This window comes from Haliotis cracherodii, unplaced genomic scaffold (genome assembly GCF_022045235.1).
Source record: "Haliotis cracherodii isolate W230 unplaced genomic scaffold, xgHalCrac1.p SCAF_1, whole genome shotgun sequence".
Classification (NCBI taxonomy): Eukaryota; Metazoa; Mollusca; class Gastropoda; order Lepetellida; family Haliotidae; genus Haliotis; species Haliotis cracherodii.
In genome coordinates, this window is record NW_027266264.1 from 60044139 (window position 1) to 60058988 (window position 14850).

Consider the following 14850-nt stretch of genomic DNA (forward strand, 5'->3'; position numbering starts at 1 on the left):
TACGTGTCTTTTCAGTATGGTCATTCCCGTGACACTCGCACTCATCATTGTGTTTGTTGCAATGGACGTGTCCTGTACAGGTTGTGCAGAGGTTCCGGCAGAAGGGTATTTCTGTAGCGCCAGAGGCGACACAGTCGGTGCTGTCTTCAGCTGCCTCTGTCAGTGAGATAACCATGTGTTTAGTAAAGGACAAAAACCGATTTCGAGGTCCGCCCCAATTACCTGATTCCCTGGGCTTACATTCTCAGTCAAGACCAAGGAGGAGGGTTTTATCAAAGTTATAAAGCGAAAGAATCTGAAACAACATTTTTCAACAATTGTATGTTTCAAAATCACTTTCCATGAACCTCACACAACGTGTGTCATATATCTAATACGTCCCATTTTCTACCTGGCATATCCAATCCCCCCCCCCCCCCCCTGCAATACCACCCCATATGGTAATGTATATGTACAAATGTTTTGTGGCATGATGTGTCATGATATTTCTAGTTGCACATTTTGATTTGGAAAAACTAAAATAAAGGAGTGTTGGCCAAATATAGAACGTTAACGCCAGAAGATAACCAGTCTCGAAACACAATCCATTGGGCGTACAAGGCAAAGTAGCGTTGAAAAGTTTATCAATGGATCACCGAAAATCAGTTATGAGACCAGCTTTTCGCGAAACGTAGCTTCTAAGAATATCCTGCCCAAATGGATACTTTAATGGCATGGGCTTAACCGTTTTCGTCCACACACGAAATATGTTTTAATAACGCTATAAATTACTTAAATAAAGTTATAATGAGTTGAATGTTGTGTCATGATACTTGTTGACACACATTTAGGTATTTGCAAAACAAAAACATGTGTAAATGAAGATATCATCATCTATGGGCGACATAGTTTAAATTTTGAGTTTTTGAAACAAAAAAACCCATTTTTTTCCTTAGTATATACCCATGAAAATAGCTTGTGAAATTTGTAAATACCTTAAAGTTTGTACGAAAAAGACTTGAGAGTTTCTGAACAAATCGGTTTCTAGAATTAAAATGGGACGTGTTATCTCATGCTGGCGAACATGTTCTTGAAAATGAGATTCTTAAAATCTTTGTGATTTATAAGCGCCTTTGTAGCCTCATGATTCTCTCACAAGGCAAGAAATACGAAGGCTGTAAGTTCGATCCCATTGAAATAAAAGTAACATTTGTTGTGCGAGTTTACATCATTTCCTTAAGATAGCATTGTAATCGGTTTGATTGTCTGGTTTGTGTTCAGTAACTTGATTGCCTGGTCTGTTTTCCGTCACTTGATTGTCTTGTTGCTTAACAGGCCACGGTCTCATGGCAGGAGTAATTCTGGGCGGCGTCAGACAACATATACACATCTACATGTACGTACTGATGCAAATTGTGTGAGTGTCAGGTGCTTGCCCTTTCTCGCGAACACCCGGTGTCATCACTGATTTTCATTGATCCATTCATATGGTTTTCACTGCTGTTTTGAATTTTACGCTCAGTGGAGTCTGTTTCGGAGGATGATTGAGACTGGTTGTTTTCTGTCGTTAACGTTTTATATTTGTGCAGTTTGGGATAGGGGACTTTCTATGGAATATCTCTAAAGAATATCTCCCGGACAGAGACCAAGATGAAACGGTTGTAAAGTTTCTAGTTTGACTCACTAATAAAACAAAGACTGGATATATGGCCTCTAATATGCCCTGACGTTGTTAATGTTACGTGAATGGGTTAGCGGCTAAAGCTAGCTCTAACTGAGACTGAACAGTCAGACATTTCACGCCGTATATCGGCTGAAAGTTGGAAGAAAGACAAAAGTGATTAATCCTATGCCTTGTCCACTTTGTGAAACCAACGAGCATGTTTATGCTGCTAACAAACCTAGGTTCGTGATTGGCATATTGCTGGGCTAAAGATGCACAAGGATCGTACGAGGTTATGAACAAAGCGACAGCTGTTTGTTTGTGCGTTGTTTAACGTTGCACTTAGCAGTAGTCCAGCTTTAAGACGGCGATCTGTAAATGATCGCGTCTGGACCAGGATACGATTAAATGCGTCAACCAAGTCAGCGAGGCTGACCATCCGATCCCGTTAGTCGCCTCTTACCACAAGCATAGTCGTCTTTTTATGGCAAGCATGGGCTGCTGAAGACATATTCTACCACGAATCTTCACCGGTCATAAGTATTTATCTGCGCAGTCAGGATACAATGACATGCAACAACCAAGTCACCGACCACGTGAATCTTATCCGTGCATCACCTCTCACAACAAGCATGGGTTGCTGAAGACATTTCTAACCCGGATCAGTTGTTATACGAGGAAGCTTATCCAGAACACCAGGAGGAAGTGAATGCAAGTTCTGTTAAAGCATTCACCCTGTAGCTATGTCAACTGTTTGACATCAAATGTGTTTGTCTGTATAATACTGTGCTGCGCTGTAATATATATGTTTGTGTTTTTACACGCGCAATGCGCATGGCTTCTTTTAACGCCCAACATTTCTTCGAATGTGCATCGTGGCAAAAATAAATATTAATCATTATTGAATACCAAAGTTTAACAGGGCTGATGTTCGCTGATAAACAGCCTTTACTGTGACGTATCGACCTACTTATAAACGCACGGCTATATAAGGTCCTGGAAATACTCCACAGCATAAAGAAACCATGAAGTTTGTGATTGTCCTCGTGTTTGCTTCTCTCCTGGTCGCCACCCGTAAGTATTTCATGTTTTCCCACTCACACCCGTCCCGCCAGAGAATACCCAACTCTGTGTTGTCGTTCAGTTGGCATTGAATCTCGTTTACCGACAGAACCTCATTGTACTGTATTTACTTACTTCGAAATAACCTCAGTTCAGTGGAGATTCATGGAGGAAGAATGTGTCATAATTGGCAGTCGTAAGATCTTGTAATATGTATATTGAGTACTATCACTGGATCGTCTTTTGTCAACTTCGCATCTTAGTCAAATTCATTTTCTTTCTGTTAATATTGATATAAACGTTGTGCTTTGGTATTTCTAATATGAATGCTTCACTGTTTGCGTTCATGTTGGTAGTATGTGTCCATGAACAGATGGAATTGTTTCTTTGCAGAGGCAGCCCAGACCTCTTGTGGCAAGGGGTGTGCAGACTCAGGCTCTAACGCCCACTCTTTCTGCGAAAACCTCTGCTCCAGCTGTACCGGCCATGTCAACTGTAACCACCATCTTGACGAATGCGAGTGCCACTCAAATGACCATACTCACAAGGTACGTATATCATATCTGATCAAATGCGAGCACCATGCTAAGGTAAAGACTTACGAACTTGCAAAGGGCAGCGTTACATTCCAATATGTCACTCCGACGTGAAGGCGATCTGTTACCATCCTTTTGTTCAAAGGATATACTGGCTTGATCGGCAACATGTTCTTAATAGTTGGCTATTGTCAACAAACCCGCCCTATGTTTAAGGATTGGATATTATGTATTTTGATATAAGATAAATGTTGTATACATGTACATATACAGGTGATTGCTTAGATAAGACCCTTGTCGCCCTCAAAGTGGTGATAGATTATGTAAATGGCTGTTGAGTATGATGGGTCCGAATACTTACTTCTTTCCCTGAGTAATCATGAGGTAGTGCAATATTTGACATATGTGACAAAATAATACTTAAAGGTTGCTGACAAAGGACAATTTGGTATAATATATGGACATTAAGAAAAGTATCCTGAGAAGTCAGTCTTGTTGCTAATTGATTCTAGATGTCATTCACGGTATGACATCTAATTAATATATCATATTTACCATCATACAATGGTAAAAATACATTACAATAATAACGATTTGTATTTGTTTTAGCCATGAGCGCCGCCATCAAGCTGCAGGATATGACACTGTGACTGTGCCAAGGAGGGTGTTTGTCAATAAAGTTACTTCAGATTGCAGTCGTGTGTTTAGTTTCTCGTCATTCACCGTTACTTAAGAATATGTTGATGTTGAATATTTTAACATACATAGCGACGCGTGTGTTTGTGTGTGTGTGTGTGTGTGTGTGCGTGCGTGTGTGTGTGTGTGTGTGTGCGTGTGTGTGAGCGCGCGCTTGTGTCCGTCCGTACTTATACCGGTTTTATAGTGCTGGAAGAGTTATATCCTATTCATGACGAGCACAACGAGCACGAATCAGAGAAACAAGTTCCATGTTTTGACATATTTTGGATGAACTTTCGCTCTACGCACAGAATCTCCATCAACTGGACCAGGTGATGTCCCCCAACGATACCTAACGCTGCTAAAACATTTATGTCTTAATATTGAGTAGACTGTAGATATTTCGAGGATGAGAAACAGTTGTCGAGACTTGATGTGCTTTGGGAGAAGCGTCGAGTGTATTATTAAGTGAAATATTTAACTAATCACACCTTTCTGGGGTGACAACGGTGTCTTGCTTCGTGATCCAGTAATTCAAAGGAAAATGGCGAATATCGAAACAGATCACATGCATTCACTTTGCATTATTGTTGATGAACTCAACATGACCACATACACAATGGTACCAAAACACCAGGCCAATATAATATGTTAAGGTGTGGCTGGGAAGTTTCTTCTACTTTAAAGTGGAAAAAAAGACTATGATTTATGCTGAGCAAACATTTTTTGTGTGGATGGGTTACCCATTTTTATTTAATTCTCATTAAATTAAAACATGTATGTTGGAAACGGAAAACAAATCTAGGCAATCAAGGATCAGCTGCAATAATCGTTGCTGAGTAACAATGGTAGTCTGTGGCACGCAATCTATCAAGTCACCGACCCTGACCACTCGAACCATTAAGTTGGATCTTGTAAGAAGCATATGTTGCTGGGGATCAATTTTAACCCGACTCCCTCTCGGAGGTTGGTCAGGTCTAAGCTTACCTTATAAACGCCGAGTGATGTAATCCTATTGTTTTTATGTCGCAGAATAGCCTGTTATCCAAATATGACACAGGAAAGTGGTGAAGAAGGTATAATGTCATTGTTGCAAAACCATTCCCGCTCCAGTTGTGTTGTGCCCGTGCTATGGATCGGCTTACGTCGTCTCTGGTGGGCTTTACATCTCGTCTACCATATTTAAACATGGAAATTACCTGCCACACAAAGCTCGTTGAACTTATTTCAGATTGCGAAGTGGCATGCTGACAAAAAGTTTCAGATTCTATAAAACATAAAATCGTTTGCTCCACAGACAGTGTGTTCTTATATAATGTGTTTGTGTGTCCAAAGATTGTGGGTCCAAAGTTTTCTTATCTCATCCTAACACATTCGCCACGACTCGTGTGTTTCCGTAACCTACAACAAGGCTCTACCCCTCTCGAAGGCTACTATGTGTCGAAATGGCGCAAGCCAATGAGAAAGAGCGTCAGGATTTGAGTACTTTGATCTATATATACCCGAGTAGTGAAATTAGTGCGTATTGACAAGGCTAGGTTAGATGATAGATTCAAATATACATGTGCGTTTGAAATGACTCACTTGACTGCAAAATCCGGTCTTTTGTGCTATATAACAGGACCTGGCTTTCAAAAACGATGTATAAGTATAAAAGTAATTAATTAATCACCGATTTCATAACATATTATTCACATTCCTCTTACATTCTCATTATTTGACATTGTGTTGCGGATATATTTTTACCAATGGCGATTTTTACAAATGTGTTTGTGACAGACAACGCTCCAGTAAAGGCATAAAAATCAAAAGTACGTTTCACACCGATTAATAAAATATATATGGTATTGAAATATTAAAATTTGCAGTGGACGTGTAACTTTTGAATTTGCTCAGGTCATTCATATATTTCATGGTATTCATGGACCATGTCAAAAGTATGTTATAGAAGTATAACGTCTTGGGTGAGTGAGTAAGTGAGTGAGTTAAAGTCGCATAGGCATTATTTCAGCGAAGCGACCAAGTTGATATATACACAGTATATTCATGAATACAAAATTATATTTAAAAACAATTAAGCAAACATATTTGTGCATGTCAATATAATTTATACAGTTTTAAAACACGGGCTATATCCAAACAGTAACCAAAGCTAGGCCTCCTCGCTGGGTGGAAGAACAACGAATACCTCCACTTCTACAACATGTGTATTAACAATGATGTTTGTCTTCGCTTTATTAGGTATTAAAGGGTGGTCAAGTGTAGATGGATTATTAATACCTTTATTACATTAACAAGTGAGAACTGAATCATAAGGCAGGATACTTGTTGCTAGAAGAAAACCGATTCCTCACTTAAATATACAAAACTATATGATGGTTCATGGTAAACCACAAATCATAAACGCAAGGCTATGAGATTCGAACGAATTATTTCGTAATTTGTAAAAGAAAGCCCTCGATGGAAGGAAGGTATCGTAAAATGATCGAAAATTGGTAATGAGATATAAATGTAATAAATATTATGGGTTTTAAATCACCCTGATGACGTACATATATTCTGCTTTTGTATGTTTCTAGTATGAGACTAGTATGCTACTCCTACACCATTTAATCAGTTAAATGCCGACTATAAGAAAGCTATTTATGTTAAATCAAGCATGTATTTTGTACTCACCTGTATGTCTTTACCTCAGTTGATAAGAGTACCTTAAGCTAGAACTAGCTTAGAATGGTGAAGCTTGTTTGTTGTTTAACGCCGCACTAAGCAATATTCCGCCTCTATGACGACTGCTCGTACATCTTCACCAAGCAAACCAGGAATTGATATTGTCAGCAGCGACCCACGCGGTCGAGGTACGATGAAACACAATCAAGCAGGTAGCCGAGTGATCACCCCCTTCATAAAGACACCTTTTACGACAAGTCAGGATTTGAGTACTTTTATCAATATAATCCCAGTAGTGAAATTAGGTTTGGCAATGTGCGTTTGTTTGAAAAATGTGGCAAAATGTAGATATGATTACGACAAGCATTGGTACCTTTGGAATTCCCACGGGATTTGAAAATTACCCTAGTTTCACTATGTTCTTGGTATATGTTTAGAAACACTTTTATGTTCATGTAGACATGTAGTCTCTAGACATGGTGGATATGATATACTTTCATAATTTTATTGTAATTTATTCAAATGTGTGTATTGTTTGTTAAGGCTGTCCATGAAAGGACAGATTCAGTCATGAAATAAATGAGTTTTAACAATTGTCGTTTCAAGAATTGAACAGACAATATCATAATTGCTACACGTAACCGAAAATGTCTGAGAAATCCGTTGTTGAAATTACATAAATCCCCAAACCACCTTCGACTTGTCAGTTTTCTTTCTCTACTGTTAATATCTTCTTAAAAAATTAATAATGTGCAAAATAAAAGATCAACAGCTGAGAAAGAATGAGTTGAAGTGCTTGCAAAATAAATGTTTGTACAAAAATATCTAGTGGTATCGGAGAGGTTCAATAATTTCACAAGAGGAGTAAGCGAGCACTGCTGTAACACCTGCATTAATTTTACTACAAGACGCGGGAAGACTAGGACTAGTCGTTCTTGTTTGGAATAGTTCTCGTATGCATACGCCAATATGGAAACCTTTGAGAAGGACACGTCTACATTCGGCTTGTCCCGGAATGGGACGGAATGGGACGAATTGGCCTTCGAATAAATAGAGACAGAAAGTGTATAAATCTCAAACAGAAATCCGGAATGGTCAGATACATTTACGGAAGAGTGATGTCATCATGTTGCAGCGGATAAGAACACAACGACATGATGATTTTCTGATTGTGCACTGATAACATAACGTCATCAAAACACTGTCAGTAAAGTTTGCACGGTATTTTATACATTGTTTTTGTGTGTGCATTAAATGAAAGTAAATGGGGACCAAAGTGTCATAGAGTTAAGTCCCTTGCGCGTGTCAGGAGCCTAACATCGTGGGTTCGAACCCAGATTCACTCTGATCATAATCCTTGGTTTGTCAGCACCGGCAATACAATGTCTATTCAACTAATGCGGGATTTTCTCCCACATTCAGCTAACTCGGTATGATATAACTGGTATGTTTGTGGCTACGGTAGACATAGTCAACTCACCATTTTGAACCTAAGTTACTCTTTTGTTGTGTTCCATACAACGGCCGGGAAATCGATGTTACAGTATTAGTTTGTTTGTTGTATATAGCAATCGTGTCCTGACCAGACAATCCTGTGATTAAAGCATGAGCATCGCTCAACCCAATTGGGATTCAATGACATGCATCAACAATGTGAGTTATATAGCTCTTACCATATGCATGGGTTGTTGAAGACCAATTTTAACCCGGATCTTGAAAGGGATAATAGTGCTGACCGTAGACTAAACGTATGGTTAGTACTTTTATGATCTAGACTGGTTAAGTAAAATAAATGTAATTATATTAAATGCAGATGCTCCACAGTCATGGACTGTCTTGATATGCGGAATTTCCAGCAAATTGTTTCAATTTTCTTCAGAGAAACATGCATGCATGTGTTAATTGAGGACAAGAATGCTATTTTGAAGTTTATTCGTCATATATATTACAGTCTTGACTTCTTCGTCTGTTCCATTGACTTCATACCAGGCTGAAAAATATCAACAACTAATTGGAAACAACAAATGTGTCATGTCTGTGAATGGGTCAATGGAGGTGTATTAATATGTATTATATTTAATTTGGGTGTCTGATGTAGGATGTTCGAGCTGGCCTTACAATTTGGATGTTCACCTTATTTTAAGCTTCCATGCTTTTTTATATGAAATAAATATGAAAGAAACATTTTATATTCTAGATCTTTTGCTAATATTGAGTTTTTCTGTCATGGCGTGTCAGCTTAACAGCCCTTTGTGCCGCTGGTCGTAGACAAGCAATAGAGATCTCTTGGTACAAATACAAGTATGATACTGTTATATCCTACCTCACGCATCATGGGGATGACATTCACACTCGTCCAGGTGGTGGTTGCAGTTGACGTTGCCGGTACAGTTGGTGCAGAGGTTGATGCAGAAGGAGTGGCCGTTAGATCCGGCAGCAACACAACCATTCCCGCACGCCTCAGGTGCTGCGTCTGTCAATAGGTAAATGTGGTTGTAGAATACATCAATGCCAGAGATTCCTCTGTCAGCAAGAGTGCTGGTGTCTGCTGGTAGTTAGATTAGATCCCAGTTTAGATTTCCAGTGTGGGCATACTATGTTGTGTAGAGCTCGTGTTGGTAGTCGCCTGCCTGCACATAGTTGGAATATTGCTAAAAGCACCGTATAACCTCACTCACTCACTCGGTCTCGCCAACACAAAATGAAGAATTACATATTAATAAGTATAAATTTAGTGAATTTATCTAACGTATGTATGTGAAAACGGTGACAGTTATAGTCCTGATAAACAAGGTATGCGCTTAGGTTTATGTTAAGGATCTAAACACATTTTTCCAGTGAGTGCAGTAGAGGCAAGGATGATAGAACTCTTTCGGTACAACCGGCAGATGAGAAGGAAAGTCGTCACGGAGCTAGATATCAACCGCATTCCCGTTTGAATGTATGTACGCCACTGATGGAGCCACGGAATCTTGATGTAGCAGGTCAAACTTTGAGGATATCTGTGTGCCAGTGGCACACACCATTTCCAGTGAGACCCCGCGGTTGTCCGGTCACTACCGGAATTAGAAAATCATTAGAATTTAGAAATACTTACGGGAGGCAACCAGAAGAGTAGCGAACACAAGAAGGACAGCAAACTTCATTATTATTTTGATGAAACTTTACCCGTTCATGGTACTTATATAGTGCTTAGTTCTTTCATAAGGCCCCGATCCTAAAACATATCGTCATAGACCATGGTACTCCAATCACATAGGCACATTATCAAAGGCCCATAGCACAACTTAACTTTTCTGACGTCACGATCTTCGATGCATGTCTTAATGTCTGCCTTATCGTCGGCATCTGTGTTTTCTCATGAATTTTTGTATTTGGACAAAGATTAAATACCTATGTGTCCTTAATTATTTTGCACTTTTTATTTTTGGGAAAGACACATACAATGTAACACTATGTCTGATGCCATATCGCAGATACACAACACAAACCGTGGAGCTAAAGAAAGTACACCGAGTTTGTTTTTCATGTCATTGAAATTTGAAAGAACTATTGTTACATTTGATAATGTTTATTTAACCATCATTCATTCCTGGAACAGTTTGTAAAAGGTAATCTGTGGCTGGGTACGTTTGTGCATAAATAAATTGGTTCAATGATGACTGGGGTAAGAAATAATTTGCAACCATACGACCCCTACCATGTTTGAAATGTAACCACATGATCACAACTTAATGATGATGTTTATCGCCACCTAGGATATTTCTGGAAAAGCACACTTTGCAATTTCTGTCGTTACTGTAAGTAATATTTCTTGTCGACGGAATGGCTTGTTTTCACTTGATACGTATCAGGACACAGGCAGCTATCTTCGTTAATTAATCATCGCGATATTTCGTGACTCTATTTCAAGTGGCGAGGACTATACTTGAAGTCTCGGTTCCGTCTTATGGGTAGGTAACCCGGTTTGGTCTGATTATGTTTCTAGTTTTGACTGTCCTTCCACATTAAGCTGACATGCCGTGATATACTAGAAACAGGCATAGTGTTAAATCGGCGTTAAACCCAACTCACTCACTCACTCCAATTACTTACTCCCAATACTTATAATGTACGTGCCTTGTCAGTATGGTCATTTCCGGGAGACTTGTGTTTATTACAATGAGCGTGTCCTGCACAGCTGGTGCAGAGTCTCTGACAGAAGGGGATTTCGTTAGCGCCAGTGGGACACTGCTTGTGCTGTCATGGGCTGCCTCTGTCAATGAATTACCAGTTACTTTCTGTTAAGTAAAGGATGAAAACTGATTTAGAGTTCTGCCCCAATTAGCCGATTCCCCAGGTTTATGTTCTCGTTCAAGACCAAGGAGGATGTTTTTATCCAACTTAAAAATCGAAAGAAAAATCTGAAACAACATTTTTCAACAATTGTATGCTTCAAACACAAACCTCAATGAATCTTAGGAAACGGACGTAATATATCTCTTGTTGGCGTACATGTACTCGCAATGAGATTCTAAACAGCATTGTAGCCTTATGGTTCACACACAAGGCAAGAAATATCGAAGGATGTAAGTTCGATCCCATTGAAAGAAAAGTAACTTTTGTTGTTTGAGTTTACATAATTCCGCGCATATCCTTAAGATAGCATTGTAATCAGTTTGATTGTCTGGTTTGTGTTCAGTCACTTAATTGTCTGGCTTGTTTTACAGGCCGCGGTCTCATGGCAGGAGTAATTCTGTTGACACATACACATCTACGTACTGATGCAAAATGTGTGAGTGTCGGATGCCAACGGTAGGGCGGGATATGCTTGCTCTTTCTCGAGAACACCTGGTGTCATTTTTATTGACCAATTCATATGGTTCTCATCGCTGTTTTGATTTCATTGCCTAGTGAAGTCTATTTCGGCGGATGATTGAGACTGGTTGTTTTCTGACGTTAACGTTTTATATTTGTGCAGTTTGGGATATGGGATAGGGGACTTTCAACAGAATATCTCTAGAGAATATCGCCCGGACAGAGGGATATTCTGTAGAAAATCCCTGATAACAGGCTATTCTGCGACATAAAGGCCCAATAAAAACAATAGGATTACTTCACGGGACGTAAATAACACAAGCATGGATCTGACCAACATCGAAGGGAGTCCGGGTAAGAATTGATCCCAAGCAACTGATCCCAAGCTTTTCTTAAGAACCAACTTCATGGATCGGGTGGTCGTGGTCAGTGACTTGACATATTGCCTGCCATAGCAACCCCACCGTTGCTCAGCAACAAGTATTACAGCAGATCCTTGATTACCTGTTTTCTGTTTCATTAAGCCAACATAAATATTTTAATTTAATGAAAATTAAATAATAATAGTTTCTCCATCCACAAAATGTTTGCTTAGCTTAAATTTTATTCTGACAAGTCTTTTATCTAAACTAGTGGGCAAAGGAAAGTATACACCCATGTTTGATGGTCAATAAATTAATGAAAACAAACAAGAGAATGTTATTCAATGATGATGTATTCGCTAATAGGTTCCAATACGATAGTCCATGCACAATTTCAGTGCCTTGGTGTTGTCAGCCGCCTGATGACGTAATCGGGAATCCGATTCCACTCAATTCTTAAAGCGCCGGCAACCTGTTGCTGGTTTGCTGGTGGTGTGGACGTCTTAAGGTCTGACGCGTCAGATGATCCCACAAGTGTTCATTTGGGTTCAAGTCAGGTGAGAGTGCTGGCCACGGAAGAACGTTGACGTTGTTCGTATTCAAGAAGTCGTGCACGAGCCTTGCAGTGTGTGGTCTAGCGTTGTCAGGCTGCAGAAGTGTTCCCTGTTGCTCTTGGCGAAGGAATGGAAGCACCACTGGTCGGAGAACTTCATCTCTGTATCGCTTGCCGTTGCGGTTGCCTCGGATGATGACAAGTCTCGTCCGTTAGTTGCCCCAAATTCCACCCAAACCGTCACACCCCCTCCACCATAGGGATGAACTTCTTGAATGCAGCCTGGCACCAAACGTTCCCCGCTGCGAAAGTATACTCGAGCTCGACCATCATTGTGAAACAGCTGAAACCTACTTTCGTCAGAGAAAAGCTCTCTCTGCCAATCACGGACATGCCCACGTCCAACTGTCATGGCCCATTGCAGTCTTCGACGTTGATGTTCCTCGGAAGGGATGGTGGGCTCTAATACCTGCGTTACGTAGATGTCGTAGCACCGTGCGACGACTCATACGGTGTCCTAACGCCGTTGCTGCCGTTTCCGTCGCCGTGACGAACCTGTTGCGCAGATGGTACGTGCGCAAGTTCCAATCTTCCTGTTACGTTGTCACTCGTGGTCTGCCCGATCTTGGCCTGTCTTGCGTCCTGCCAGTCTGTCTGAACGTCGAACCAGTCTGACGACCGTTTCCCGTGTATAGTTTAGGTTTCTTGCAATCTGGGTGTGGTTGGCTCCAATCTGCTCCATACCTATGGTTCCTTCTCTCTTTGTTTCGCAGTTAACCGTGGCATGTCTTTGGTGTGTTTGTTTTATTACATGTGATGTCTTAGCAACGGTTCATCGCCTATTTATACAAATGCAGCACGTGCAATTTTACGAATACCTGGAAAAGCTGTTGTGTGACTTTTGGGCACTGCACGTGCATCTTTACGGCCAACGCGTTGCGTTTTTTGAGATTGATGTTGCAGTTCTTGGGCAACTGTTTTAAGCCTTAAACCATTTTGCTCACTTTGATAGTTTTGGGGGAAAATCAATTTAAAAGTGTATACTTTCTTTTGCCCATGAGTTTTTATATGCTAGTTTTCCAGTTATCAAGTTAATGAAACGTCCCAGCCACTCCTTAACATATTATAGGCCTGGTGTTTGGGTACCATTGCGTGTGTCATCATGTTGAGTTCATGTTGAGTGTGTGTATGATCTATTTCGATATTCGCCATTTGCGTTTGAATAACTGAATCACTAAACAAGACATATTTCGATGGTTTGTTTGGCCCTTCGTGTTTCACTTTGCTGAATAACGAATAACGAAATGTTTCGTTATTCGTCTTACAAATGCCACAGATGGATTGCGAATTACTTCGTTCTTCAAGATACCCCAGAAAGGTGTGATTAGTTAAATATTTCACTTTATAATACCCTCGACATCTCTCCCAAAGCACACCAAGTCTCGAGAAATGTTTCCCTTCTTCGAAAAATCCACACCCTTCTCAATATTTAGGCATGTATGTATGTATGGGACATCACCTGGTATAGCTGAGAGAGTTTCTGTCCGGAGAGCGGAAGGTCAGTGATTCGATCCCCAGTCGTGTCATACCAAAATATGTTAAAAGAAGGTACTTGTTTCTCTGACTGGCGCTGGACATTAATGGGATAAACTTGGCCCGGTCGGCTCGGAGTCATAAACTACGGCATAGTCTCTCAGTACGCTAGCACTAAAAAACCGACATTAGTCCGGACTTTTACAAGCAGACACACACACACTAAACACACACTCGTGCATGCACGTCGCTATATATGTGAAAACCCATTTCACCTCTTATCACAGAACCTCAAACTATATCACATGCACCCACAAACATATTCTTAAGTTACGGTGTATGTAGAAACTAAACACACGACGGCAATCTGATGTAACTTTATTGGTTCTTGGAATAGTTTGCACGCCTTATTTGAATGCCTTACAGGGTATATACATATATGGGACCCGTGAAGATCCGGGATAGAATAGGTCTTCAGCAACCCATACTTGCCGTAGGCGACTATGCTAGTCGTAAGAGGCGACTAATGGGATCGGGTAGTCAGGCTCGCTGACTTGGTTGATTCATGTCATCGTATCCCAATTGCTAGGATCGTAGCTCATGATGTCAATCACTGGATTGTCTGGTCCGGACTCGATTATTTACAGATAGGCGTCATACATCTGGAATATTGCTGAGTGCGGCGTTAAACAACAAGCCAAACCAAACCAAAGCAAACACTTGAAAAGGATCCTGAAATAATAGGGGTACGTTCGTTGATCCAAACTCCTTATACGTCCAGAGACACCAGTTGTACATCTTAGTTGATGGCGGATGGCAGTGGTTTTATCTTTGTGTTTCGACTTGGGGACATTACGTGACCAGCACTCGACAGCATGTGCTGGCAACAACGAAATTCTACTTGCGGAAGGCCAACAGGAGAGTTACGATAACGAGGAGTACAGCGAACGTCATGTTTATTTAACTGTCTACAAAGTTGCATCCTGTCAGTGTTAAACCCCTATGTGCTGGCACATGCCA

General features: G+C 40.4%; 1 long non-coding RNA gene across 1 annotated transcript; it reads right to left on the reverse strand.

The window, feature by feature from the left end:
- Positions 1-8500: 8500 nt before the first annotated feature.
- On the reverse strand, positions 8501-9880 carry LOC139466473 (uncharacterized). The gene is made up of 3 exons (XR_011653519.1): positions 9683-9880; positions 8909-9058; positions 8501-8575 (listed from the first exon to the last, which is right to left on the reverse strand). It is a non-coding gene; the product is annotated as an uncharacterized lncRNA (long non-coding RNA).
- Between the last annotated feature and the right edge of the window lie 4970 nt (positions 9881-14850).